This window comes from Triturus cristatus, chromosome 3_2 (genome assembly GCF_964204655.1).
Source record: "Triturus cristatus chromosome 3_2, aTriCri1.1, whole genome shotgun sequence".
Taxonomy (NCBI): Eukaryota; Metazoa; Chordata; class Amphibia; order Caudata; family Salamandridae; genus Triturus; species Triturus cristatus.
In genome coordinates this window covers 826,468,038-826,491,302 of record NC_140584.1, presented here as the reverse complement: position 1 = coordinate 826,491,302, position 23,265 = coordinate 826,468,038, and the positions used below count along the sequence as shown (strand labels likewise).

The window sequence follows — 23,265 nt, the reverse complement described above, 5'->3', positions numbered from 1 at the left end:
GGGGCAGGTAGCCCCTGCAACCGGTTTGAACTGGACTATGCACAGGGACACCAAGTGTGCCCCCAGTGCAGGACTTCAAAGCACCAGAGAGTGCTCCCGCCCAGCCCCGATACACATCTGCCTGTCTGGGGAGGTGGTTACACCTCCCTGGGACAGGAAACCTATTGTCCAGGCCTCCCCTGCCAGAGTTTCGGTCAGCAGCAGGAGGCCAGACCCGTGTCTGTGGCAGTGGCATCCATTTTGTGATGCCAGGGCTGTACAAAGTATTTACCGGGTTAGACCAGTGTGAACATGTTTCCCCCTCTAGAAGGGTGGAATGCTACCACCGCCGCCAGAACTGGCGAGGGGGTAGTATTCCAAAGCGTTTGACACCAAACACGACATGTTTCCGTGCAGCCAGTCCAAAGTTAGCATTTACCACGAGGTTATAATGCACTTAAGAGTATATGGTTAGGCTGAACCACAAACAGCATCAGAGGAGGTACTCCGAACGCTGCAGAGGGGCTCTGCTCATGCAGGGGCACTCTCTCACATAAAAACCAAGAACTCTGCCTTCAGGATTGTTAAGGCCTGCCATAGGAGTGACTTATAGGTTTTATATGTGTGTGCAATTGTAGTGATATAGGTAGCCTATACCACTGTAAGGGGTGCAAGCACCACCTTACCCAGGCTGCAGTTGCAGACCTGTGGTGTCATTTTGGAGTGCTTCCCAGAGGTGGTATAATACATGCTTCAGCCCCTGGTAGGCCTCTGAGCTACCTATGCCCTAGGTACATAGTATACCATATACTAGGGACTTATAAGGCACTCCAGAATCCAATTAGAAATGTATCTAATGTACATGGAAACCATTTTAGAGAGGAAGCAGCTAGGCTGGGTTCCTGATTAGCAGGGCCACAGCCAGACTAAGGTCGAAAAACAGTGAAACACCAGGAAAAAGTGAGGGTACCTATGTGAAGCAGATCCTACTTTCCTACAATACTCAGGGAATTCTCTTTATTATTGAGTACCTTAGATAGGGTTAGAAAAAGATTACAGGGTATATGAGGAGAAATTATAACTCATTCTCCTATTTGATAGTGCCAGCATGGTTCAGGCATCCTTAAAAGCCCGTACGGGTCTGAGGCCTTTGTTAGGGCTATGATAATCCCTGCCTAACTTGACATTTGTGCTATGCAAAATGGAAATGAGGCCTAACTCTCTCATCTATTTGTAGTCTCTTCTTAAGGCGGTAAACTGTAGTGCAATTAACAAAGGAAAAATATACGGAAACCATTAGACCATATTAGTTTACATATATTGGTCACTCACCCAACATATATAGATGCTGTTTGAATAAATCTGGTTGGCAATGCATGAGCAGTAGAATAATCTTCTCAATGCCATGTGTTTCGTATCATATACCATGTATTTTTTTAACCATATCTAGCGTACGCAGTAAGGGAATTCCTTAAGTATACTCTAAGATATTTGTATTTTTTCTGGATCCCTACTATAATCCAGTTGTCATTCATCTAAGAACTGCCAGAAATGGTTGAGTTCTTCATGGTGGTATTTACCCACTGTGGTGTGGATACTTGCCCATCATGAAACATGCCAAGATAAATTGTGGGTAAGGCAATTACTCCAAAATCTTCTTGATTTTTCGATAGAATTACCAAATGATAATTCATACCTGGCCATCTTTCTATATGTGTATTGATGTGTAATTAGGGAGGACATGGCCAGGTATTTCTCCTCTCTCTCTCTCTCCATTTTTGTACGATGAGGCACTAAGGGGGGCAGTGTGGGTGTGTAGCTCCCCTACTCTACCCCTCCTCTCTTGTTGGTCTGCCCAGCGATTGCAGGTTTTAATTGAATCTTCATTGTATGGTTCTCAAGTAGCTCTCGTACGACTGTCCGGGTTTTCTTTCTAATACAAAAACAGTTCCCTTCTGTGAGCATCTAAAATGCTCAAGGTCCATATGAAACTTTCCAAGCTGAAGCAATGTGACGCCCCCTCGCTACAGGTCAGGCAGGGCACCAGGCATGGTTTGTTGCTGCTGGGGTTGCCGCTGTCCCGGAGTAGGACTGTCTGAGTCGGCGTTGAGTTCCGGTCTGAACCCCGCCCCTCGCGCATGCGCTTTGCAGAGGGAGGGGCCCAGGGAACCGGCGGCAGAGAAGAGTGGATCCAGGAGGGCAGGTCAGTGCTGGGGGCTGCGAATGGGAAGTATTGTGGGAGTGGGTGTACGGGGGTGAGGGTTGGCATTCATGTATAGGGTCCGTGCCCGAGTACTTCTCAGAGCAGAGTCCCGTCAGTCACTAAACCTCCCACAGAGAACAGACCATGAGAGTGAATACCTCCCTGGGAGAAGAGACCGTAGAAAGAATAGCCTCGCGTCATTGGCCCCAAAGGGACCCCTTGCGAAAGAAACACAGTGCCCTCTCGGAGATGAGCCCTTCTTTATTGGCTTCAGTGAACCGTGTCACCCCACGGGTCTTTTCTCCGCGGACACTGTAAGCAGTTGTCATGCATGTTTCACTTGTAAAGTGCTCACTTTGATAAGGTCTTTCAGTTGCCGTGCCCCCAACGCGTTACTGTAGCGAATGTCTCCTACTTCACAGTACAGTGGCATCCATGCAGTGACGAACCTCTAATCCCCATACTAAATGACACCCCAGCAGAGTTGCCTCCCTACCGCCGTTCAGACCCCCCCAATGTGAAGCCCTTCTCTTCACCCTCGAGTGCCCCCCCACCCCCCCGATAACCTCTTCCATGGTTAATGTCCCTTTCGCAGTCAGCTCTTCCTTTTGGTAGATAGCGCCTCGGTGCTTTACCTTCATACAATATATAGCGCTCCCTGCTGTTTACAGCGCCTTACTTTACCCCCCTGTTCATTACTTCCTGCCCCTCTCCCGCATCGAATTGTCTACACTGAACAGTGGCCACCCCCGCACTGATTAGCCACAGAAAAGAGCCTCAACTAACAAACAGCCCCGGGTGTCAGAGAGCCCTATAGGAAATGCCCCTCAGTGAAGAATGGCTCAGATGGGCCCAACACCATGCCTCCCATCCGGTCCTGTTCTACCATTTTCACAGGGCTAAATCTGTAGAACTGAACCGACTCCCTTGGGGCCATGGTCCCCTCCCACTTAAACTAAATTCTCGAAGTTGCGCTGTTTGAAGTTGTGCAATGATGCACGTGCGCAGCACTTGGGCAGTTCCAGGAGAGAGCGTGAAGAAGTTTCCCTCTTACCTAAGGTCACAGTTTTCTAGTTTCACTCCTTGCCTTTTACCTGTGCCATTCTCTCTTGAGTGTTACTGCAACGTCAGTGTTGAGCTAGTGAGATCAATGGGCACATAGGCTACTTATATTCTACTTTGCAAACCAAATTGCCTCCATGCGCCAGCTTTTAGTCTAAGGGTGGTCAAAGCGCTACAAGAACAACAACTCTGCTTGTGTGCGCGAAAAGTTTTTTTAAATTTAATACCTGAAGGCGAACTCTTTGAAGACAGCTGGAAAAGACATAGATATGAGGCATCGGTTCTCTATTTGAAAAGTAACTCTGATATAGGGGCGAGACTCACCCTGGCGGGACTTTACGAGGCGTAGACTAGCTGGACGACGAAGCAGGTGGGATCAAGCTTGCATGTTGGGGCCTGGTTTAGAGAGTGATAGATAGTAAGGAAATTTCCACCAGAGGATTCTCCGCCAGTCACTTGCTGTGCTATAATTTATCAGTAGTAAGTCTGGTGCCAAACCTTAAATTGGAAATTACGCTGGCTCCGCGTTTCAGCCTATTCTGCGCAGGATCACTGTCTTTATGCGGCAATGGAGGACTAAGTTGGTATTCTCCACTTAATTTTATGTCAAGGAATGGAAAATTATGTGGTAGCGGAGGCAAATTATTTGGAAAACAATGTGGTTAGCAGCAACTTGTGCGGCAAATTCTGTGCCATTACAGCCTGGCATTTCGACTTGCATTTATATAAGGGTCCCACAGAACACATAGGTTTTACGAGAAAGAATTATACGTTCTAATAAATCAAAGATCAGGCGAAAAAACGTTTTACATGTTCACCTGATCCTAGTTAAAATGGTATTCACCAATAATTAGTGATTTATTTTGCATGGAAGTATTAAAAAAAGTTATGGATGGAATGCTTGAATCGATCTCAGCCACTGGTAATTAGTCTGAGCCGCATCCCAGTCCTTTGTTATTTTGTGCACCATGTCATCTCAGCTTGGACCTAGCCGTATGCAAAGCAGTCTTCTTGACCCTGCTCCAGTAGGAACAGTCCAGCCAAAACTCTCAGGCCAGTTCCTCACTGAGCACACGCAATCCAGGACCAATGTTGGCCTTATTAGGGACTATTGGAGCAGGGCCAAGACTGATGTGCATATGGTTTGGTCCAAACTGAAGTGGCATGCTGAGCAAAAAACGATGGATTGGGATGCGACCCTGAGAGAGTGCTAGTGGCTGAGATTAACTCAAGCATCCCATCACCTTGTTTTTGATGCCCTTGTTTTGCATGGAAGCACAGGCATGCCATTTTATTAACTCTTTTATTTTATTTCACAGAGTAAAAGATGGTGTAAAACATACATATACAATGTTGTTTAAGGTTAACACTGTGGAATAATATATGTCCTATGGAAACACTTCTTTCCATTAAGGACCAGCCCTACAGTACATCTCTTGTTTAATACATTTGCGTTTCATTAGGATGAACTTTATGGGTCATGACCTGGTCCTTAGAAAGATGCATTATGTTTGGGATAGTTCTGAATCCTGGACGCCCCTTTGTAATCGGTGTTGCTTTGAGAACAGCTCTTTTATGTAAAAATGAATTTGTATTGTCAGTGAACTAAAATATTTCAATGATGATTAAGGAATTTGATTTTCAACCCCGTCTGAATAACATTTAAGTTCTTTAGGCTTTTGTTCTCTGCTACAGTCAAAAGCTATTCCCAGCTACTCGATTTGGTTGTGAACATCCCAAACTGGGCAAAGTTGCCACCTCTTTTTAATGTCTGAGCACAGAAATCCACAGCGTAAATATGGCTCGTTATGGTTTGTCGGGTGCCTTTTGCAATGCGTATGCAGATATCTTTTTTATAATTTTTAATCTCTTTGTCCTGGAAGCAAACTGTTTTTGTTAAAATCAGCAAATCATGCAATAGATGATGAGTTGTGTCAAGTGAGGCAAATTAACATCAAAAAATAAATGTGGTATCAAAGTTTTCAATGCACCGCATGATACTTTGCAGGCCTGCTCTGATTCGGGCCCTTGGTCACTCAGGCTGGGTGAAGGTGGTTCTGAAATCTCCTAACGAGAAATACAAAATATTGAATTCCAAATTAACATACAAGTTGGACTGTCCGCGGTAGAACCGTGGGTGGGTGGGTGGGTGGTGCCAGTGGTGGCAGAGAGGCTGCTCAGAAAGGTGCACTCGCCAACGCAAGTAATTAACATTTCAGATCATCTCATGTGTTTGCCAAGAACCGTGCAATTGGGGCTGTGCATTTTCTTACTATGAAAGAAAACAATTTTATATATGCATTACATATGACACACTGCAACTCCATGTGATAAATTCATAATGTTTCTCTTTTTATGTTGCATCATCCAATGACTAAAGACTACTGAGACGTTCTCGGAGCTCTGAAAATGCGCATTTCTTCTAACCTGCGACCTACACAGCTATTCCGCGACTGAGCCACGGAGGCTCACCCACTCGCCTCTCTGTGACCCGCGCCTTGCGCTGCTGTCCAGCACTGTGACATGGGCAGTGCTGTCAAGATACACCTCCATCTTGACCTGCACCATGCATCACTATTCCACTACTGAGACATTATCGAAGTACTCATTGTGCACGTCTTTTTGACCTGCCACAGGCCTGGGTATCCCACACAGAGTCACCCTTAAAGGTCTCACAAGGTGCCTCAACCCTGCCTTGAATGGTGATCGGATGTCCCAGTTCAGAGGGATGCCTGGATTGCTCGCACTGCACGTGTATACTGATCTGGACCTTGCTCTGATGTTCCAGTATCTGATCATTCGTGGGGCTCTGACATGTAGCAGGCACCGCTGTCTCACTAGGGCCCTCCACAGCTGTCATGTGGCAGGCACCACTGTCGCACTAGGGCCCTCCACAGCTGTCGCACTAGGGCCCTCCACAGCTGTCATGTAGCAGGCACCGCTGTCTCACTAGGGCCCTCCACAGCTGTCGTGTAGCAGGCACCGCTGTCTCACTAGGGCCCTCCACAGCTGTCGTGTAGCAGGCACTGCTGTCGCACTAGGGCCCTCCACAGCTGTCGTGTAGCAGGCACTGCTGTCGCACTAGGGCCCTCCACAGCTGTCGTGTAGCAGGCACTGCTGTCGCACTAGGGCCCTCCACAGCTGTCATGTAGCAGGCACCGCTGTCGCACTAGGGCCCTCCACAGCTGTCGTGTAGCAGGCACCGCTGTCGAACTAGGGCCCTCCACAGCTGTCGTGTAGCAGGCATCGCTGTCGCACTAGGGCCCTCCACAGCTGTCGTGTAGCAGGCACCGCTGTCACACTAGGGCCCTCCACAGCTGTCCTGTAGCAGGCACTGCTGTCGCACTAGGGCCCTCCATAGCTGTCGTGTAGCAGGCACCGCTGTCGCACTAGGGCCCTCCACAGCTGTCCTGTAGCAGGCACTGCTGTCGCACTAGGGCTCTCCACAGCTGTCATGTAGCAGGCACCGCTGTCTCACTAGGGCCCTCCATAGCTGTCATGAAGCAGGCACCGCTGTCTCACTAGGGCCCTCCATAGCTGTCATGAAGCAGGCACCGCTGTCTCACTAGGGCCCTCCACAGCTGTCATGAAGCAGGCACCGCTGTCTCACTAGGGCCCTCCACAGCTGTCATGTAGCAGGCACCACTGTCACACTAGGGCCCTCCATAGCTGTCATGAAGCAGGCACCGCTGTCTCACTAGGGCCCTCCATAGCTGTCATGAAGCAGGCACCGCTGTCTCACTAGGGCCCTCCACAGCTGTCATGTAGCAGGCACCGCTGTCTCACTAGGGCCCTCCACAGCTGTCATGTAGCAGACACCACTGTCACACTAGGACCCTCCACAGCTGTCATGTAGCAGGCACCGCTGTCGAACTAGGGCCCTCCATAGCTGTCGTGTAGCAGGCACCGCTGTTGCACTAGGGCCACAGCTGTCATGTAGCAGGCACCGCTGTCTCACTAGGGCCCTCCACAGCTGTCATGTAGCAGGCATCGCTGTCACACTAGGACCCTCCACAGCTGTCCTGTAGCAGGCACCGCTGTCTCACTAGGGCCCTCCACAGCTGTCATGTGGCAGGCACCACTGTCGCACTAGGGCCCTCCACAGCTGTCGCACTAGGGCCCTCCACAGCTGTCATGTAGCAGGCACCGCTGTCTCACTAGGGCCCTCCACAGCTGTCATGTGGCAGGCACCACTGTCGCACTAGGGCTCTCCACAGCTGTCGCACTAGGGCCCTCCACAGCTGTCATGTAGCAGGCACCGCTGTCTCACTAGGGCCCTCCACAGCTGTCATGTAGCAGGCACTGCTGTCGCACTAGGGCTCTCCAGCTGTCATGTAGCAGGCACCTCTGTCGCACTAGGGCCCTCCACAGCTGTCATGTAGCAGGCAACGCTGTCGAACTAGGGCCCTCCACAGCTGTCGTGTAGCAGGCATCGCTGTCGCACTAGGGCCCTCCACAGCTGTCGTGTAGCAGGCACCACTGTCACACTAGGGCCCTCCATAGCTGTCATGAAGCAGGCACCGCTGTCTCACTAGGGCCCTCCACAGCTGTCATGTAGCTGGCACCGCTGTCTCACTAGGGCCCTCCACAGCTGTCATGTAGCAGACACCACTGTCACACTAGGACCCTCCACAGCTGTCATGTAGCAGGCACCGCTGTCGAACTAGGGCCCTCCATAGCTGTCGTGTAGCAGGCACCGCTGTTGCACTAGGGCCACAGCTGTCATGTAGCAGGCACCGCTGTCTCACTAGGGCCCTCCACAGGTGTCATGTAGCAGGCATCGCTGTCACACTAGGACCCTCCACAGCTGTCGTGTAGCAGGCACCGCTGTCGCATTAGGGCTCTCCACAGCTATCATGTAGCAGGCACCGCTGTCGCACTAGGGCCCTCCACAGCTGTCGTGAAGCAGGCACCGATGTCACACTAGGGCCCTCCACAGCTGTCGTGAAGCAGGCACCACTGTCGCACTAGGGCCCTCCACAGCTGTCGTGAAGCAGGCACCACTGTCGCACTAGGCCCTCCACAGCTGTCGTGTAGCAGGCACCACTGTCGCACTAGGGCCCTCCACAGCTGTCGTGTAGCACGCACCACTGTCGCACTAGGGCCCTCCACAGCTGTCGTGTAGCAGGCACCACTGTCGCACTAGGGCCCTCCACAGCTGTCGTGTAGCATGCACCACTGTCGCACTAGGGCCCTCCACAGCTGTCGTGTAGCAGGCACCGCTGTCACACTAGGGCCCTCCACAGCTGTCCTGTAGCAGGCACTGCTGTCGCACTAGGGCTCTCCACAGCTGTCATGTAGCAGGCACCACTGTCACACTAGGGCCCTCCATAGCTGTCATGAAGCAGGCACCGCTGTCTCACTAGGGCCCTCCACAGCTGTCATGTAGCAGGCACCGCTGTCTCACTAGGGCCCTCCACAGCTGTCATGTAGCAGGCACCGCTGTCTCACTAGGGCCCTCCACAGCTGTCATGTAGCAGGCACCGCTGTCTCACTAGGGCCCTCCACAGCTGTCATGTAGCAGACACCACTGTCACACTAGGACCCTCCACAGCTGTCATGTAGCAGGCACCGCTGTCGAACTAGGGCCCTCCATAGCTGTCGTGTAGCAGGCACCGCTGTTGCACTAGGGCCACAGCTGTCATGTAGCAGGCACCGCTGTCTCACTAGGGCCCTCCACAGCTGTCATGTAGCAGGCATCGCTGTCACACTAGGACCCTCCACAGCTGTCATGTGGCAGGCACCACTGTCGCACTAGGGCCCTCCACAGCTGTCGCACTAGGGCCCTCCACAGCTGTCATGTAGCAGGCACCGCTGTCTCACTAGGGCCCTCCACAGCTGTCATGTGGCAGGCACCACTGTCGCACTAGGGCTCTCCACAGCTGTCGCACTAGGGCCCTCCACAGCTGTCATGTAGCAGGCACCGCTGTCTCACTAGGGCCCTCCACAGCTGTCGTGTAGCAGGCACTGCTGTCGCACTAGGGCTCTCCAGCTGTCATGTAGCAGGCACCTCTGTCGCACTAGGGCCCTCCACAGCTGTCATGTAGCAGGCACCGCTGTCGAACTAGGGCCCTTCACAGCTGTCGTGTAGCAGGCATCGCTGTCGCACTAGGGCCCTCCACAGCTGTCGTGTAGCAGGCACCACTGTCACACTAGGGCCCTCCATAGCTGTCATGAAGCAGGCACCGCTGTCTCACTAGGGCCCTCCACAGCTGTCATGTAGCTGGCACCGCTGTCTCACTAGGGCCCTCCACAGCTGTCATGTAGCAGACACCACTGTCACACTAGGACCCTCCACAGCTGTCATGTAGCAGGCACCGCTGTCGAACTAGGGCCCTCCATAGCTGTCGTGTAGCAGGCACCGCTGTTGCACTAGGGCCACAGCTGTCATGTAGCAGGCATCGCTGTCACACTAGGACCCTCCACAGCTGTCGTGTAGCAGGCACCGCTGTCGCATTAGGGCTCTCCACAGCTATCATGTAGCAGGCACCGCTGTCGCACTAGGGCCCTCCACAGCTGTCGTGAAGCAGGCACCGATGTCACACTAGGGCCCTCCACAGCTGTCGTGAAGCAGGCACCACTGTCGCACTAGGGCCCTCCACAGCTGTCGTGAAGCAGGCACCACTGTCGCACTAGGCCCTCCACAGCTGTCGTGTAGCAGGCACCACTGTCGCACTAGGGCCCTCCACAGCTGTCGTGTAGCACGCACCACTGTCGCACTAGGGCCCTCCACAGCTGTCGTGTAGCAGGCACCACTGTCGCACTAGGGCCCTCCACAGCTGTCGTGTAGCATGCACCACTGTCGCACTAGGGCCCTCCACAGCTGTCGTGTAGCTGGCACCACTGTCACACTAGGGCCGTCCACAGCTGTCATGTAGCAGGCACTACTGTTGCACCAGTGCCCTCCACAGCTCTCGTGTAGCGGGCACTACTGTCGCACTAGGGCTGTCCACAGCTGTCGTGTAGCAGGCACCGCTGTCGCACTAGGGCTGTCCACAGCTGTCATGTAGCAGGCACCGCTGTCACACTAGGGCAGGGAGGCCGGTGAGTTTCTAAAGCACGTCTGCAAGCACTGAGTTCATCAATCGTTCTTAGAAGCAAAGTTAGCTCCATCCATGGCCTATGTACCTGTACATCTCTTTAGGGTATTTATAAACATAAGTGCACAGCCTGTCTAAGAGGAGCCAACTGTGGTGACCTCCATGGTTACTATACAGTGGTCTTTTTTTATGACACAGTTGTGGATGGCTTCCTTGACCATTTGATTTTCGTCTTGACAAACGGCTGATGAAGAGATCTTAAGGCTGGTGAAAGATTAACCATTCGAGGCACAAGAAGCCTCTGCTGGAAATGAAGCAATAATTAAGGCAGCAGGGCATAGTGTGCGCTAATTGCACAGTCACATACGGATAAGACTAAGACCATATTTGCTTGAATTCAGTTAGGGAAACAGGAAACCTAGGAGAACATGAGAGTAACTGGCTTATGGAAAAAAAATATTTTTATTTAAGTTCTGATCTGAGGGTCTGATTAAGCTCCAAGTCTATGAACTTTCCAGAGTCCCAGACTTTGAGCTTTCTGTTCTTAATTTCTGCACTTGAGTGGGGGACGTGTTGAGACGATGCAGGTTGTAGGCACAAGTTGCTATCCCTGATGGTTTTTATCTCCTCTTGGTGGAAGCTTGCCAGGTTATTAAAAGCTCTGTGGATGTTTTGTGTCTTTGAAAGTAGATTTTCCAAAACCATCGATTGATTTATTGTTTGGAAAGCACTATAAGTGTTTGTCTAGTCTGAAAGTTTTTGACTAGTAGAGTAATTGCTTTTCAGCAGAGAGAGCCATATGTTGATGGCAACTGTCTCCTTATAAATAATCCAGTGCGTTTCCTGTAATTTCTCTGCCACTGGTCTGATGATTCTTGGCTTTCAGCAGCTTGTGATCCTTGTTGAACAAGGGCGATTGGAAGCAGATCACTGAAAAATGCACCATAGCACTGGCACATTTGGAATATGTCACTTAATAGTTCCTTTGGGGAATATGTCACCCCACCCCCCACCACCAAGACGGTTTCTACCTGTGGTATCTCCTTACAAGTACTTATGTAAGTCTTATAATGTGACTTATTTTACCATTGGCCTGTGTCAATTCAGTAACTCCATAAAGTCAACCCATATATAATTCAAAATAACAATTTCTATACATGTCGCCTTTCCTCTCCAATTATGTTAGCCTTTTTTTTCCAATTCACGCATGTCCCACATGTGGTGCTTCCATTCCTGTACCTCCAGGATTCTGGTTTTACCCCAGAGGGCTGACTTGTTCAACAAGCATTGGCATAGCCAATAGGTCTCGCCTTTGGGACCTTATAAGTGTTTAGCATAACAAAATATTTATAAGGTCCCAAAAGCGAGACCTATTGGCTATGCCAAGCGGCCGTGAAAGTGATCGCGATCAAACATTAAAGCGGCCGTGGGGCCGCTAAAGTGAAAGCAATCACGTGAAGCGCGGCGCGCGCGCCCGCGCACATGCACTGTAGCTCTAGGCTGGCCTGGTAGCACTTTTTGGAGCCCTCTCAAAAAGTCTCGCCAGACCAGCGCATGCGCTGGGTCAGGCGAGACCTAAAAAAGGGCTATGGTTATCTGCTCTCCCCTTTTAGAGTATAATTAATACGTTTGTGTGTATAAGAATGCTAGTGCCGTGTAGGCAGGGAACTTGGTAATTGATTTCTAGAAGTCATGTCTTTTGCGTCTAGCACTTCACTCCATAACCGATATAGCTTAGGACAGTGCCATTGTAGATGGATCAGAGTGACTTTCCACCCACAACCCCACCAGCAGTTTTGCGATGGCCTGACATCCCATTTACGTTGTTTGACTGGTATGTGGTACCATTGTCTAGTTGGTTGGGCCATTGCTTTTTTCCAAGTCAATCTTCTTGGTGATATCCGGGCATGCGTATAAATATCCACACATTCTTTATTTGTGTATGTCTTCCAGTTCATTTTCCTACCTTTTTAGGTCAGGCGTTAGACATGACCCTTTGAGCTTACTAAGATTATGTGTATAATATACTTATTTGTAGAGTGCTTTCAGCCCTCTTTATCCATTGGTCTGTTATTGTGTCATTCACATTTTTTTTAACACCCACTACAGCATCTAGAATGAGGCATTGGGTTTGCCCTGTTCAGCTATTGGCTAACTCTTGTGAGTGACTGCATTCTGCTCTTTCACAAGGAGATCATCCGCCCACAAAGTTTATGTCTTCTGTGCCAGGGGCTACTATGGCATGGTTTGCTTTTTGAGACCCAAAAAATATTTTTGCTTTTGCTATTAGCCAACTTTCGTTTTTGATTGACTAGGGCCTGACCGCTTCCCCAACCATAATGTTTTGCAAAAATCGTGACTAAACAAAACAAGCATTGCTTTGCCAATGTTTGTTTGTCTAGAGGATTTTTTTGAGGTGTCTGTAAGTCGTGAAGATTTTAAGATTCAAGCACTACTTTTTATTTCCCTCTCTCTGGAAGCAAGCCCCCTCTCTAACTTAGTTAAGCTTCTACTCGCTAGTAGGTGCACTGCCCAGTGTTGTAGCTGCAAAGTGATGCCATTCGGTTTCTGCAAGGCTGTGCTCCTTTTTAAGGGTCTTGAGGTAATGTCAAGATCCTGGCACACGTTCCCCAGTCTGATGCAGCCCATAGTCAATTCTTTGAAATCGAGTAGTTTTGAAAACTCTAAAATCCACCATTCAGGGAAACCCCTTATCTGTACACGTCACGCTGGCAGCCTTCCAGCAAGTTGTGCTGGGTAGGGATTTGGAGGAGGGGGGATTCGTATTTAGGGGTCGGTTGTGTTGGTGAAATCTAATCCCCAGTTATTGTCAGACGCACTAATACGAGGAAAGAGTTTCCGTTTTACTGACTGTAAAATTACAAATATATCCGTTGGGATCACACACGCTTCCGGAGGCTCACTGTTCTCAAACATGCACACTAGCCCCCCATGGTGGGGAGATGTTAAACGCTCCGCTCAGCAGTCTCTGTTATTTAGATTGTCTTGTGAGTGACAGCTGATTCTCTGAGAACTGTGGCAGTATACTCAGGCTGTCACCACTCTCACTCGCTCCCTCAAGCTCCAACACACTCACACGGTCTTGCTCTCACTTTTTTCCCCCAAAGCATGGAACCTTCGGCTGCTCTTGCGCGCATTCTCCTGCACGGGTTTGCTTTTCCTCCCACGCTCTGTTTGTTGATCACTCTTCTCTTCAGGTCATTCACAAAGGCGCACTTTTCTCCCATGGAGGGGAGTGGCCAGCACTTCACTCGGCGGCGTGAGCCAGTTACTGTTGTCATGAGAATGAAGGTTGACAGAGCCTTGAAGACTGTTTTTGTCATTCCTACGTGTTCTTCCTTTTGCAATCGTATTCTTTCTATTATTTTTTATTGTTCTCCTTTTCCTACTGTTTTACTCGGTTACTCTCTCCCTCACACTCTATTACTCTTTCTTACCGTGTCCTTCCCACTTTTTCTTTTATTCTTACTCTGGCCTTCCCACTCTTGCTATTTTTAATTCTTATCGTCCTTCCCACTCTTTCTATTACTTTTTGTAACTTCACCCTTCCTACTCATTCTATGACTTTCTTTCTCCACCCATCCCACTCTTTCTATTGCTTTCCTACTGTGCCCTTCCCACTCTTTCTATTTCTTGTTCTTCCTCTGTCCCTCCCTCTCTGACTCTTTCTCCCTGCCGGTCGTTCTCTCTGTCTCTCTTGCTCCCTCTTTCTCTTGCTGTCCCACACAGGCCAAGCCCTTGGCAGGAGGGCTGTGTGTAAGCTGCCTTGCTTTAGCCATTGCCTTGGTCGTTTGGTCCTGCGAGGAGGGCGGGTGTTCCTCGCGCCCCTGCCGCCCTCTTGAATTGGTGATGTGTTTCGCATCGGAATGTACCAGTTGCCCGAAGTGGAGACTTCCACGAGTCCCGTATCTTGCATGTGCAGATCGCTATCGGAAGGTGTGGTGTTCCTTCCGCCCTGGGCAGCGTGCCCGGCACATCCAGTGGAAAGTGCACTACACAGCCACACTCATTAGTGGCCAGAGCCATATCAAAGGATGTCTCTCTCCTTTGGGCTGCACAAAGCCCCAATAAAAATAACATGTTCTGTATGGAAATGTCTGTGGACTTATATTCTTGTACATCTTTGCATAGATTTATTACTGCGCCCACGCATGAGTGAATAGAAATGTGAATGCTTTGTTTAGGTACAAAAATAAAGGAATGCCTGTTGTGGATGAGCATGCCAGTGTACTTTCAAATGCTGGAAGATAACACAGCGTGCGATGTACATGTTTACAAGTTAGGACCAATTCGGTGGTAGAGGGAGAATTGACAATTTAGAAACATTTCATTGACCCCACAGATTACAAAAGCAACCATCAATTGTTTTATACACATTTTAGACAGTTAATCAATCTGATGACGTAGATGTATTAACATCAACATTTTAATCTTGAGGTCCAAATGAGACCGGGTCTTAAGGAGGCGGCCATAGTTGAGATAGGCCTTAGCTGGAGCTGTCAATGGGGAAAGTTGCAGGAGGCAAAGGTGAAGTAAAATGTGGACTGGACACAAAGTAAATAATGGCAGTCAATAGATGGGCTTCATTAAGCTGATCAGCAGCCTGCTTGAGTGCAAAAGGATGAATGGCCCAGTTCCTGCCCATTCTCTGTTTCTCTAGCCCTATCCCCCAGCTCTGGCCCATTCTGTCTCTGTGTCTTTCTTCTGCAGCATTGTCTTGATTGTGCATCAGGCATTATTTGAAACTTTACGTCTACCCACACTTCAAGGAGCTTGAGCTGGTTTGTAATCCGTTCTACGTTCTGTATGCTTCCTTGCTTTCCGGCTATCCCTGTAAGACGGTCACAAGCTACAAACCCCCATCAGATGCTTCTAGGGCAAATGCACTGAATGGCCATGACATGTGCGCAGCCCCCTTCCATGCTTGAGAGTGTTGACGGGGAAAGTACTGACCCTTGTTTGGAATACATATTTTATTTATCTGTTCCAGATTGTTGTAATGTTATTGTTTAGTAAACCATTAATCTCCAGCCCTTCCCTGTGGCCATCTTTCCTGAGGGGACTTTGCCTTCAGCCTTGAACAGTACCAGCCTTCAAAGGTTAGCGCAGCAACTAGAAGCGAAACCATTAACACTTCAATTGTGGGTTGCTGTTTGCATATTCATTTAATATATTCATATTGCACTCATTCCACTTCAGAGGTCTTACAGAAGGTAAAGAATGAAGATGACCAGAGTCTATATAGAAGTGTATTCCATCACCAGTTACTGCCCTTAGTTTGTGACCCACCCACAGCCAGGTATGAAGAGATGGGTTTCAGCCTATGCTAGAAATGTAGAAATTCAGGTTTGTACGTGGACGATAGATGACTGGGTTGGGTGAGCCTTTTACATAGAGCGGTTCACCATGTAACCATTTGTATTTGGCCAGGCATGCTTTCCAGTAAGTAGGCATCTGAGAAGGTGACGCATGCTGCTGCCAATAAACTCGTAGGCATATTGTAAATTGTATGCGTGTCCCTCCAGGCTGCTGAAGGTTTTATGGAATTACACGAAGATAAGAAAATGCTTTCTATTAAATGTTTTCCATTTTACTTCCCTCCCTCCTAATGCTCCCTTACAAAGTTAACTGTGTTAAGGACAGACTCTTTACTTGCCAGCCACACTCCAACCACATGTTTGTGTGTGTGAACCGTGGTAAGATGAAGGAGCACATTTGCATAAAGTTTGCATGATAATCATTACTTAATCTCTGAATTCAGTGGCCCATACTGCACTGCTAACTCACCACTCACCCTCAGGAATTCTGAAACTCGCTGGAGGCTTACTTCACTGCAAAACCTAAAAATGTTGACACACTTTCATCTGATGGCAACCAGTAACAAGACCCCTTGCTAACAAGACAACTACTACTTCCATCACTACACTACCAAAACTAAATTTGTTTAACATGCTTTCCATAAAGTAAATTGATGAACTAATCAAGACTACCCTCATGTCAGGCTCACCCGCTGTCCAATGCCCAGCCCCTCAAATATTCTGACCATTGAACAAAACAACCTTCTTCAGACAGACAGACAACAGTAAGCAATGGGCGGGCTGCAGACCCACTGTAAGATTACAATAGATCTTTTGTATCGAAACATCTTGTGCTAATTGGCGAGACCTAAAAATTAGGATACTCGCAGAGAATTCATAAAAGCAATAGCAACTTGTCAGTGCCCTAAAATAGAATTAAAAAACATCTGATATGAATATCCAAGCCACAATCCTCTCTCGCACACTCTTTTTGCTCCTTCCCACATAATATAATGCATCGCGGCATGTCTACTTGAGCAAGATTGCGACATGTCTACTTGAGCAAGAAATTCAGGGCTCGACAAATCCACTTGCCCTCTCGCATTTGCGAGGTAGAATTAATGAGGACGAATTATTAAAAACAAACTAACTTTTGTCCTCAGTCTTTGAAAATGGAGCAAATGTGACAAGATAAGATTTAAAGGCATTTTTATTGCTCACAAAGCGAATGAGCAGTAAAGATGCCTTTAAAACTTGTTATCTTGTCACATTTGCTCCGCTTTCAGAGACGGAGGTCAAGTAGGTTGCAGTTAGGTCGAGGAGATTTTTCAAGGTACTAGACCTGCAGGACTAGTACCATTTTTCGGATTTTTCGAGGATCTCCAATTCTCATACACAACTGCAAAACATAGTATTCTCAGGCACACTAAAACCAACCAGAGGCGCTGTAAGTAGGAATGTGTGGCGTGCTGCAGCACAGTCAAAATAATCATACTCCGGTTGAAAGGGTGAATTTGTAATAAAGATGCGTTTTTATCTTGACTAATTTCCTGTGCATTCAAAGACCACAGTCACATGTAAAGCTATGCATTCTGTCAAATCACTGCTGATCGTTTTACCAAGGAGATTGGTGTTTACTTTTCTTTCTCTGAAAATTGAGAGGCTTTAGTAAACAGAATTATGTGATATTCTTGCTGGGGTACAGACACTGTGAAAGGAAAGGCTGTAGGATGTCAATTTTTAAAACAAAAGTTAAATATTGGTTCATGAACTGCACAAATATTTTAAAATATCTCTGCAATTAGGAAAGCACAAATGGAGCACATTTTTATGTAATTCTGAAGTTTGATAAAACATTTAAAAAAAAAAAATAAGATCAGAAGAAATCTAGACAATTTAATTGGTGATGCAAAATGTTAAATATTGGCTGAAACCCAAATTCCACATATTACCTTTTGTGTGCTATATATTTGTATCAGTACAAGTGCGTGACTGTGCCAATTTAGTGGCCATTTCAATGGGAAAAGTGCTGCCTGTAGATGACGGTGCTGTTTCGCAGCCCGCCTTAGTAATATATTTGCGACAATGCTCCAAATCACACCACCATACTACACCATTACCACTTTCCTGGAGTATCGGCCTGGCTGATTTGTTACTTATTCTTTGTGTGACACTTGGATTTTCACAATCACTCGGACCTCATTGATGCCAGCAACCCCACTCTGAGAAGAGTTCCAGCACCCCCACTCTGAGAAGAGTTCCAGCACCCCCACTCTGAGAAGAGTTCCAGTTCCAGCACCCCCACTCTGAGAAGAGTTGCAGCACCCCCACTCTGAGAAGAGTTGCAGCACCCCCACTCTGAGAAGAGTTGCAGCACCCCCACTCTGAGAAGAGTTGCAGCACCCCCACTCTGAGAAGAGTTCCAGCACCCCCACTCTGAGAGGAGTTGCAGCACCCCCACTCTGAGAGGAGTTGCAGCACCCCCACTCTGAGAGGAGTTGCAGCACCCCCACTCTGAGAAGAGTTCCAGCACCCCCACTCTGAGAAGAGTTCCAGCACCCCCACTCTGAGAAGAGTTCCAGCACCCCCACTCTGAGAAGAGTTGCAGCACCCCCACTCTGAGAAGAGTTGCAGCACCCCCACTCTGAGAAGAGTTGCAGCACCCCCACTCTGAGAAGAGTTGCAGCACCCCCACTCTGAGAAGAGTTGCAGCACCCCCACTCTGAGAAGAGTTGCAGCACCCCCACTCTGAGAAGAGTTGCAGCACCCCCACTCTGAGAAGAGTTGCAGCACCCCCACTCTGAGAAGAGTTGCAGCACCCCCACTCTGAGAAGAGTTGCAGCACCCCCACTCTGAGAAGAGTTGCAGCACCCCCACTCTGAGAGAAGTTCCAGCACCCCCCACTCTGAGAAGAGTTGCAGCCCCCCCACTCTGAGAAGAGTTCCAGCACCCCCACTCTGAGAAGAGTTGCAGCACCCCCACTCTGAGAAGAGTTGCAGCACCCCCACTCTGAGAAGAGTTGCAGCACCCCCACTCTGAGAAGAGTTGCAGCACCCCCACTCTGAGAGAAGTTCCAGCACCCCCACTCTGAGAGAAGTTCCAGCACCACTGAAACCAACTCTGTACAGCTATGACGTAAAGAGTAGATCCTGTTTTTCCAGACCCACAGTGCTTTGTGCCTCGTAGGGGATGTGGTAGCACTCGTTGAATACCCGTAGAGTGCAGTGCTTCCAGCGTTTGACCAGTAGAGTGCAGTGCTTCCAGTGTTTGACCAGTGGAGTGCAGTACTTCCAGCGTTTGACCAGTAGAGTGCAGTACTTCCAGCGTTTGACCAGTAGAGTGCAGTACTTCCAGCGTTTGCTGAGTGGGAAGTGGACCAGTAGTCGGATCTCGGGCTCACATTGATAACCTGGATTGAGACCACAGATTCCCGAGGAAGGAGCAGAGTGGACAGGCTGGACCCGCGAGGAGGGGAGGCGAGTGTGCACGGGGGACTGGACAATCAATGCTGAACTTCACCTGAGCTTTATTTGTAGCACTGCTAAGATAAACGTGCATGGAAAGGGAGTGTCCACAGAGCCGTACAGGGTGGGCACAGGGTGGCAGACAGGCGTGGAGCCCGGCTTGATCTGCAGGTTCACTCCGGTGAGCCTGCAGCACCAAGGCAGAGCAGTGCAGGCCTCTGCTGACTAGAACTGAGAGTAAACTGAGCTCTGCCTCCACCACCCGCATCAATGGCGGGGAAGAAAGGGAAGTCCGCCCCTGTGCTGGAAGCTCGGTGACCTACAACACCAACACCACACAAGACACAATTGCAACACGAGGTCCGAGGGTCACCCAGGGACACCACTGGGCCCGAAGCAGGAGTCAGCCTGAACACCTCGCTGGGGATTCCACCAAATGAAATCGGGTATCTTTCTCTTGGGAAACAGGAGTGACACGAGGCTCACAGGTTAAAAGACCTAGTGACAAAGTGACATTAAATGCTAATAAGACCTGGGATGGGCGCTTAAGAAAACAAATTGACATAAAGAAAACGGACAAAGCTGTGTTTGCAGAAAGCGCAAGGATATTTTTTTTGATAGTCTCAAAATACATGGATAATTAGAAAGTGCCATTGGCGAACAATGCCCGGCTGGCAAAGGAAACATACGGGCACATGCTGTGCCCAGCGAACAGGGACGGCAATGCGCTACTGAAAACAGACTACACACATGCAAGTGCTTCTCACCTGGTGTGTAACCAGCAGTGTGCAGTTGGAAGAAAATGACAGTGCTTTGTACCACAGCAGATAAGAGGAAACTAGCAATATCCTATTGGTACAGAGAACAGACAGATAAGGCAGTACCCATATGGCACACTGAATAGGTAGAAGAGTAACCGCCTGCCAAAAGAAGCTGATGGAGTCTAGCTGACCCAGAAAAGTATCTGAAAAGCACCCACTTTAGAGGTGGCATCGTAGTCAGACGAAAACGGGCATTGCCTGGTGTTCCTCAGTGAGTTTGTGGGTGGGTTGGCAGGCTCGCAGTGAACGGAGACTGGTGTGGATCTGAATTCGGATGGGCTGTGTAAACCCGCTACACCCTACCAGGACGTTAATGGTGGCATCCCATAGAGCTCCAGGTAGGCTCATGTTGGTACCAGACCGGCTCCTTGTCTGGGCTGGGTTCGTGGCACACCTCCTCGCTGTGCAGGTAGTATTCCTGAGTCCATGGTTTGGGTTTCTAGCACAGTAGTGTAGATTCCTGATTGGGCAGAGGTTCCTGTGGTCTTTGCCTAGGATGAGTGTAGGCAATTGTTGGGATCCTTGTGGTGGTGCCATGTGGCTGGCTCGTGGCTACCACCTAGCTTGGTGAGCCAAGTTCTCTGTGTTGTCCTGCTCAACCAGATAGAGCGTTTTAGAGAGGTGCCTCTTAACACAGTCACGATTAAAATGACCTCGCAGATAGACTGAAGTTATTTTTTGGATGTTTCTCTCGAACAATTAAAGCTGACGTGTGTGCGTCCAGTTGCAAAAAAGTTCATATCAACAACCTCTGCTTGTTCCGTGATTCTGGAGATAAAGGCCTAGCCTTTTGGGGAATTGACTATTGTGTAATGTTGAGCGATCATGGGAAATGTTGTTTTCTGTTGCATTTGACAGTGGGTTTTTTCCATCCGTTTTTAAATTTTTTTTTTTTTTTTACTTCTGCTTGACTTTTTATGTTGTTTGCAACATTCTCTTTACAACATTTGATGTTGTCATTGGTTTGGGGAAGGCAGGGAAGAAATGCAGTCCGCGCAGAAATCATTCCAGGACCCAAAGGTTTAGCGGGTCTTAGTTTTTTTAACTTTCTTTTTAATGAAAGCATTAATTCCATTTGGTTTCACATGTTCAAACCAACTAAAAAAACAGCTTGCAGGACCACAACTAATGAAAAACCGTGAACATATGACTTAAGACACACACCTCTTATGCAAATGAAGCCGAAAAAAAGAGAGAACTTTTTAAGGCAGCAAATTCACATAAAGTTTTTTTTTTTTTTTTACATGCAAGTGCATAGCTGCCATGAGGCTCATGTCATACTAGACACCTTAAGGCAGTTCTAACTTATTCACAAGTAGAACTTTGCATTCTGGGACTTGAAGTTTTGGTTTTACCATTAGCGATGTAGGCTAAAAAATCACAGCAAGTAGATTCCTCCTAGCCAGAAAAAAACACCCAGAACCTGTTTGAAGATGTCACGTGTAACATTGAGCCCGACAACAAGCTCTTTCCTGTTCTACATCACCCTGCGACCCCAGCACCATTTTCACCTATATTTCACAAAGTCCTGTCCTCCCTTCATCCACAGCATCCCTGTTTTATGTCCCTGGTGCACATTACCCAGTCCTCTCTGGGGCATATCACCCCTTGTTTTCTCAGTGTTGCATAGCACCCTGTACTCTCCAGAAGCACATCACCCTGTGTTCCTTGTTGCATAGGGTTACATATGACTGTTGGTCTTTGTCCATTGATGCTTGTATATTCGTGTTCAGAATGCATTGGCTGCTGTATGTTTGCTGGACTATGTAAAAATTGGTGTCTACTAGTGCCTTGGACCCATGTGCTTTGTGCTGCTTTGTGCAAGCACTACACAACTTTTGCTCACTTTGTCAAAGCTTATTTTATTTAGACCTGCGGTGAAACGCTGTGGGACTGGAATGACAAAGTTACTCCGTGGATGGAAATGAGTCATTTCTGCCCTCCCATCATGAAAACTAACCTTTGAACTTTATTTTCCATTCCTCTCCAGTAATTTGAAGGAGCCAGTTTAAAGTGAAGGAAAATATCTACATTTCTGGGGTAACAGCCCAGCCCGAGTAAATGTTATGATAAACAAAAACTTCACATTCAGTTGCATGGCGAGAAATACATGTTTTCTTAGCAAAACATTTCAGGGCACATGGGTCTAAGCTGGAAACATCAGGTTATTCCATCACGGTAGCCTTATAGCCCGCTGCATCGGGCTATACCGGTTGTTAAAGGCCCTGAACCCAAGTTATAGGTCTTCAACAACTGGTATAGTCCCCAGCAGAAGGGCTATTAGAAATTTCCACCCAGTCAGTGTGGAATAGTCTAAATTATAAAGGAAGCAACAGAAAGCATACCAGCCATTATAAGCCCGGAGCCACTCCATTGTCGTCAGTGGCGCGCTCAACATTCCAGTGATCTAATAGACTTTAGAGGAAGACAAGTCCCTGTCACTGTCAGTCTCCAAGATCTGTCTTTCTTGGGCCCCCCCATGTCTCTTTCCACTGGGCAGAATTCAGGGCTTCTCTGGACCACGCTACTGCTGTCTCAGAGTCTAACCAATGGCAATCCCAAGGAAGGGCGATTTAAACACGTCTCTGCTTTCGGGAAATTCAGGTTTCCAACTCGTAATTAATCGTCTTGTCTGTTTTACAGCTGATGTAATTTTTTAATAGAGTTTTTGTTGACAGCAGGACTCCAGATTTTGTCTAGCTTGTTGTTAGACATGAAACCCCACTCCCTACGTGCTACACCAGTGTTCAATATTGACACAGATCTGGTTAGCTGAACACCTATGTAGCAATTACTTAAATTCACTTTAATGAAGACGAGCCAACACTGATCACCTGATTCTCATCTGTGCTCTTACAAATGAAGTGTAAGTTCTCAAGGAAAGTTGCATAGTGAGTTTTAATGGACTATGTTGCCTGTTCTCCATTCTGTCTGATACTGTCTGATACTTATACGGGTTTTTTTGGGGCACAGACAGTGCTTAATTTGAACCGGTGGTTGCAGGTGGAGCCCATCAACACTCATTTTTGGGGACCAGGACTTTAATGCTGAACAACAGAGAGATAGGCACAAAAAGAGGCAAAGAAGTAGAAATAGACAGCTGGGAAAACAGCGACAAAGAGAGAACCTGGGGTAAAAAATTACCTGAAAGAGTGAGATAAAGGGGCAGGGAGTGTATGGCGGTGGATAAAGAGACATGAGGAGGAATCAAGAATAGACTCTGGGTATTTGGCAACCTTGGCACTCCGGGAGCAAGCTGCGGGCGCTTGCGAAAATCTTTGCCCCCAGTACTTATTTATTAATTACAAATTAAGCAAAAAGCATAGTCCAGGGCCAGAATCCACGTACAAAATTGGCATCTAAACTTGGTACCCATAA

At 48.3% G+C, this 23,265-nt stretch overlaps 1 protein-coding gene across 2 annotated transcripts in view; it reads left to right on the top strand.

Moving 5' to 3' along the window:
• The window catches only part of MYO1C (myosin IC), a 416,904-nt gene that overhangs the window by 28,694 nt on the left and 364,945 nt on the right, over positions 1-23,265 (top strand). Inside the window, exon 1 of one of the 2 annotated variants that reach the window (XM_085649050.1) lies at positions 2,008-2,182. The exons of the other annotated variant lie outside the window; for it this stretch is intronic. The gene's annotated coding sequence lies outside the window, so the exon portion shown is untranslated. Of the gene's footprint in view, positions 1-2,007; positions 2,183-23,265 lie in introns of those variants that run through there. 2 annotated transcript variants of the gene reach the window in all.